The following is a 7,394-nucleotide window of genomic DNA, read 5'->3' as shown; positions in this document are numbered from 1 at the left end:
TTATTAATACATTCATATTTAATATTATCCCACTCTATCACTTTCAGCAAGAAGTTTGGAGACATAAAACAAATGCATTTGGGTTTCCTTGTGCACATAGTAGTTATAATATAATGTATGGATGTTGTGGACATTTTCAGAAAGCAATCATCCATTAGTATAGTGAAATATTTTAATAAAACAATACTTTCAAAGCTACATATAAGGAAATTCAAATGTCTATAGTGTAAGCTGAGTTGATGTGGCAAGGTTGGACAGAGTTAACAGTAGAAACAACAGTTGAAATGATATCTTTATTATCTGTGATGGTTAGTTTTATGTCAACTTGACACAACAATATGGAGTCATTTGGAAAGAGTGTGTCTCAATTAAGAAAATTCATCCATAAGATTGGCCTATAGAACTTTTTTTTTAAACTAGTGAATGATGTGGGAGAGCCCAAGCCATTATGGGTGGTGGCACCACAGGGCAGTCATGCTAGGTTGAATAAGAAAGCAGGCTGAGGAAGCCTGTAAGATAGGAAGCAAGTAAGGAGTCCTTTTTCATGGCCTCCACTTCAGTCCCTAACTCCAGCTTCCTGCCCTGACTACCTTTGATGTTAGACTGATGAGGACACGTCAGATGAAACAAACCCTTTCCTCTTCAATTTGTTTTTGACTGTGATGTTTTATCACAGTAACATAAACCCAACTAAGACACTTTCTTTTCTGGATCCTCTTTCCTCAGCAGAATTTTCCTACTCAACTTTATGATTTATTGTATATGCCTGTAAATTTTAAACATTGTATCATATACTTTTTCACTTAAAGTTATGGGTAGAGTTTCAATGCATTTGGACAAACTTCATAAGTACCTTAGTTCTGTTTGGGAACCCCGAACCTTGTAGGTTCTGATCATATTATTTTAACTCTTTACAGGACTTAAGTGCTTGTGTATCTTTATTTATACTCTGCATCTATATCAGAGAGATTCCTACAGCACAAATCTGCTCTTGTTCAAATCCTCAGCATCACATATGATACCATCTACCCATTATCTGTTATCTCTTAATATTCCAAACTATGCCTTTATTTTTATATCTTATTTTCAGCTTTGACTCCTGTTGGAACCCTGTTCAAGAGTGGAGTTGTACAATGGGAATTCTAGGGCTTTTGAGGAAACTACAAGAAACAAGGCCATAGTCTCATGACCTCAGCTTCCACAAAAACAAAGAATTGTTCTTGGAAAGTGCTTTTGTGTCCCCTCCTAAGTGTAGCAGATAGGAGTAAATTAGATTATTCATTACAACTGGCTGTTGTTATTTGTTTATATGCATCTATGGGAAAACATCTTTTTGCACCATGGAGCTTGTCCTTGTGATTAAATACAACTTGATCGTATGAGAACTTTATTCATGTGACATTTTTTAATCCTCAGAGTATAAATTGTCTGGTGCACTGAATAAATTTGGCTACCGCATGAGACTTGAGCCTGCCTCATTTTTAGGCTCCACTCTCTCAGATACGAATGCCAAGTAGAGCAGTAAAATAAGCCACTTGACCTTTGAAATGCACTGGTTAGTTTTACAGTCTGTGGCATGCCAGTCTTAAGCATGAAAATTTCCTCCATATCTTTTAGAGCCTTTCTCAAATATGGCTTCCTCCATGGTGTTTGGTAGAAATATCCTAATTTTGTTGACGTTACCACTTTTTATACCCCAACTCTCAAATACTATTTAAATATGTAGGCTAATTTCTATCATAGTTTCTTTTTTACATTCTTTTACATGACTTGTTTTATATGCAGAGTTTCACAGCATGCATGTCATGGTCAGAGGACCAAATACCATGTGGGTCCCAGAGACCAAACTCACGTTGTCAGCTTTGGCAGGGAGTATCTTTACCTGTTGAGCCATCTCTATAGCCCTCATAACATTTATTTGTCTAACGCTGTCAACCTTTAAATTGATTTAATTCTATAAGACATGGTTGTTATGATATCTATTATTGTCATATATGTGTTATACTTAAAAACAATAGGCAGCATAAGCCTGTTTTACTTAATTTCCTCATTCATATTTTACCCACTCTTTTCCCTCTTCTGTCTTTCACTCATGCTACTTAGAATTTCTTCTGACTCCACATAGGTAGAATTAGTTACATCACCTACCTTGCTTCAGCAACTACGGCATGTGTAGATTCTACTTCCCTCCAGATTTCTTCTTCAGAGAAGAAGCTGATTTATCCAACTAATGACTGGACAAATATCTTAGGCACTTCTCACTAGTATTTTACTTTTGGTTGTCTAAGCAGTTTCATGTGTTTGATATTTAATAATGACAACTTTTAGAAGAGTAACACTTTCTCAGGGAAGTTCCGAAGCCAGGGAACTGGTATGGTTAATGCGAAAGAAATCTGAAAGTAACTGAGCATGTGCCTTGACTTTCAACAGCGTCTTTCCTAGATGGGAATTTTAGGGCTATTTTTACTGGTGCCCAAGGGGGCACATGTGTTAGATTTTTTATTATATTGCTATTGGTAATGATGAGTGGAAAGTCAGATGTCTGTTCATCACTAGGGGAACAGATAAATAATGTAGATGAACACTATAGACAGCATAGGTAGCAAATGAATATATGCCTAGAAATGTGTCTGTATCTTTAAAAAACTAGTGATGAGTTACAAATTCAGGTTTAGAATTGTGTCTATGGCATAATATCATTATATGCATGCATAAAGAGCTCTTAATAATACCTCCATTTAAAGACCATATTCCAAACATATTAGAGTATTTTATTATGAGATGGGAAGGGAGTGAATTGATGGATTGAATAAATTAGTAGAATTAGAAGTATGAGTCAATAATTGTGGTGCAGAATGAAATGTGGACTATGATTAACTTGGTGTTCTAAACCTGAAGTACTTCCACCCACACACATAAAGGAAATTTACAAAATGTGGAAGTGTTATAAAGGAATATTTATGTTGTTTTTCAAAAATATAAGTACTCTCAATAGAATAATCTGTTTTCAATGGAAATAGAACCATAAAATACAGATAATTGTGGAAAGTTAAGTTGTCAGAAACCTCACTCTAAAAGTGATCCATATTTTAAGATAAAATTCTAGCAAACCGTTAGGAGTTAGGTAATTCCCTTGCTAACTGAATTTTCCTATAGGAAAGAAAGATAGATCAGGTGCTAACTCATTTTTATTTACTTTGTGTACACTGCTATCAAAATCTAACAATGATGGAACAAAAGAAGAAACGCTGTGATCAATAACAGCCTGGTTTCACTTTTGATGTCCTGCTGCTGGCAACACCAAGGCCCTTCCTCTTCTATTTCCCTCTTGATCAATCTCTGGGCAAGATGATAGGATGCTTGGAGTATTCCTTCCTTTGGTGTTGACAGAGGAGTTCAAGCAAAATAAACTCTAGCCTTGGTGCAGGAATCTTTAACTAAGCCAGCTTCCAGGAACCACAGTGAAATCTGTAGATTTGTTCAAATCCATTCAAGTTAGCTTTGGGTCCGCAGTGCTTTCCCTAGAAAATCTTTTTGAATCATGAGTTTTTCCCCTTAGTTCTTTACTGAGTACATAGAGCATCATCAGACTTGACGCCTGAATCAGCTTTAGGTGGGGGGGGGAGTCTATTCTACCCTCTGTAAGACAACCATTGAACAGCTGGCACCGGAGACTTCCGGAGCTCCCTTTGCTTCTGACTGCGAACTGGCTCTGGTGAGCATGTACGTTGGGCTGTGGCCTCCTGTAGTGTGTGTTTGGATTGTGTTACTCCCTGCTGGTAAGCTTGCGATTTGACTTATGTTGTGGCACAATGAATTTTCTGAGTCCTGCCAAGCCTGGTAGAGATGTCATTATATCAGAAGTACTGAGAGTAGGTGTCTAAGAGCAGAAGTATGGGATTTGAAGTCTTCTTTATGGTGGTCCTGGGTCATAGGTTTTGACAGGTCTATTCAAGCATCTCAGGGTAGAATAGACTCCCCCCCCCCCCCCAACCTAAAGCTGATTCAGGCGTCAAGTCTGATGATGCTCTATGTACTCAGTAAAGAACTAAGGGGAAAAAACTCATGATTCAAAAAGATTTTCTAGGGAAAGCACTGCGGACCCCAAAGCTAACTTGAATGGATTTGAACAAATCTACAGATTTCACTGTGGTTCCTGGAAGCTGGCTTAGTTAAAGATAAGCCATAGCTTTTTCTACACTCACAGAACAACTCTCCTTCTGTTACTGTTAGTCGAGTACTTCAAACGGGCACTGACTCTCTTACATGGGCCCATCAGTTTATTTGTCCATTTTAGGGATATTATTATTATGCTGTGTGTGAAGCCCATATTTTAAGTTTCAGAATTTATTAGAACCCTGTAAGTCTTAGCATAGCCCTGGCCCTGTTACTCTGGACACATTGATCCCTAAGGTTTATAGAAAAACTTTCATGTACCCCATACAGACTTTATGAAAAGTGACATTGCACACATAGTGCTCCAAATGGTACCACCGTCCTGCTGGATAACTGAAAAGAACTGATTGAGACTTTTTTGTTGTCTGATTGAAAGTTAATTTTATTTGATGTCTAATTTGGATATCTATTAGGTCCATTTGTTTTATAATATCTGTTAGCTTTATTATTTCTCTGTTTAGCTTTTGCCTGGATGACCTGTCCATTGGTGATAGTCAGGTATTAAAGCCTTGCACTATCAGTGTGTCTGATTCAATATGTGATTTAAGCTGTAGTAGTTTTGTTTTTGCATAGGTGGGTGCCCTTGTATTTGGTTCACTGAAGTTAAGAATGGAATCATCATTTTAGTGGAGTTTTTCCTTTGATGAGTATATTGTGTACTTTCTATCTCTTTTCATTAGTTTGGTTTGAGAACCCTGTAGAAGAGGAGGCAGAAAGATATCAAAAGGCAGGGAGGACACTAAGGAAACAAGACCCTCTAAATGCAACAGTATTGATACATATGAGCTCACAGAGACAGTGGCAGTATGCACAGGGCCAGCATGGGGTCCCAGCACTGAGAGGAATGTAGCCACCTGCCTTCATTCCTAACCCAGAAGTTATCTCTTACTGATAACCAATTGCAAATGAAAAACAAGTTCTCTCCAATGGAGTTTCACTGAGTGTACAAATCATACTTAAGGCCATGCCCCATGCTCAGCACTAGATGGCCAATATATAATGAACTCAGTGGCATCTCTGCCCATTCTTTGTCTCATAACAATTTGACAGGCCATTAAATATACCTTATATGTCCTCTGCAGATACATTATAGCTTCCAATTTGGTGCTTTTAGACTCCTGTATATATGAACATGTGTGTCTTTGTGTGTTAATTTGTATATTATGTTTTTTCTGTGACTGTTTTTCTTCTGGTTTTGTGTGTTTGTTTTTTCCTATTTTGGTTTGTTTATTTTTGTTTTATCTTATTTTATTTTATTTACTACTATTTTTTAGAGGCCAATTTGTTTTCTAAGGAGCGACAGGGTGTCAATTCCAATGGAAAGAAGAGTGGGGAGAATCTTGGCAGAGCTAGAGGAGAGGAAACCATTGTCAGAATATATTGTACAAAAACCATTTAATTTAAATAAAAATAAAAAGGAACTTTTTTTTTAGTGTGTTGTCTCCTTGTTTTTTGAATCTTGAAGGGTGATTGGTATTTTAAAATGAATGTGTTGCATTGACCTATTTAGGTACAGTGATATTTAAAATTAAAATAATTATTGTATATTAGTCTATATGTATGTATGTATGTATGTATGTATGTATGTATGTATGTATATATAGCCAGAAGATGGCATTAGATTCCCTGAAACCATAGTTACATGTGCTTTTGAGCCAGTTGTTTGGTGCTGAAAATTCAACCTGAGTCCTTTGAAACAGCAGGCAAGGCTTGTAGAACCTGAACCCTCTCTCCAGCCCTGTGTTCTGTTCAGTAAGTTGGTTCTGAATTTTCATCCTGTTTTTCCTTCTGTTTAAAACTACATAAAATTATTCTACTGTGGTATTATTTAATATGCAAATTTTATTACATGAAATAAAGTATGATTTTCAAAACAACAACAAAAGAGTTTTAATTGAATTTTATATTGCAAAGATTCTTAGAGTGGCTTGTGGCTGTTCTTTCTCATATAAGGAAGGTCAAGAGTCCTCAAGTGACCTATTCAAGGCCCACAACTAGTTAAAGAAGTAGCCAATGTCTAAGTTAGCGTGTTCAGTTCTTTTAAGACCAGTTCTTCTTTTACCAACTCATACTTTGCTGCTTGTCAGAAAATGAGACTTTTTGAATAACACATGCTTTAGGATGTCTTTCAGATTTTCCAAAGAAATCTTTTCTTCTTTTCATCACAGGTTTCTCTGTGTAACCCTGGCTGTCCTGGAACTGGCTCTATAGACCAGGCTGGTCTGGAACTCAGAGATCTGTCTGCCTCTGTCACCTGAGTGCTGGGGTCGAAAGCATGTGCCACCACTGCCCAGCCCAAAGAAACTCAACTGTTTTAGAATTGGATTATCCAGAATCATATAGGTTACCAAGCAAAGTTAATTCTAGTTCATGATAAAGGAAGTCACAAATAAGTGGCTGATGAATGAGGCTGTCCTTAAATAACTTCTTTCTGTTTATTCTTGTTTTTTCTTTGTATTTTTCAAGGCTCTGGAAGTAAAGCTGTATTGATTGTTGAGTTGCAGGTATCTTAGAGTTGATGCATCTGTATATTTTTTTTAAAAGTAATAACTTTGTAAGTCAAAGTCTGGAATGAAGGCTGCTACTTTCCATTGAGAAACTGTTTAATGTGCTCTTAGCAAAATATAGAGAATTTCATTGATCAAATGAACGTAGGTGGACAATGTAAAAAGGATGATACCTCAAACTAGCTATCCAAAATGGCAGTACATTTTTGTAACCTTACTTGGTTGATTACTTAAATTATCACTATATTTGAATTTGGCTCTATCAGTGCTTAGCACCTGCCTAGTGCTTCAGAGAGAGATGAGTTCCCCTTATTTGTCTTGAGGGGGTGTTGGGGAGTGGAAGTTCATGGATTCTGTGTGGCCATGTAGGAGGAGAGAGTGGAAACTCTTGGGCTGTGTGTAGTCATGGAAAGACCATGGAGGATGTGAGAGTGGAACCTCAGGAAGAATGTGTGGCCACATCAGGTCAGGACATTGTGCAGGTAAGGAATGAGCTCTTCTAGTCAGGAAGAGTCCAGGTCACAGCCACCAAGAGAAAGGACCATACAGCATGTTCAGTTTCTGTGTGTGCTTGTGGTCTCTGAGGTGATCTTGAGTCTTTAGTTTTTCAAATAGTGCTTCTCGTTTCATGTTTTTATTTTCCCAGTACATAGAGTGAGAAAATAATTACTGACATGTTAGCCAAAATTTTCAGTTTTATAACAGAAATTA

The sequence above is a fragment of the Rattus norvegicus genome, chromosome 6 (assembly GCF_021556685.1).
Source record: "Rattus norvegicus strain SHRSP/BbbUtx chromosome 6, alternate assembly SHRSP_T2T, whole genome shotgun sequence".
NCBI classification, from domain to species: domain Eukaryota; kingdom Metazoa; phylum Chordata; class Mammalia; order Rodentia; family Muridae; genus Rattus; species Rattus norvegicus.
Note: the sequence above shows the minus strand (reverse complement) of the source record.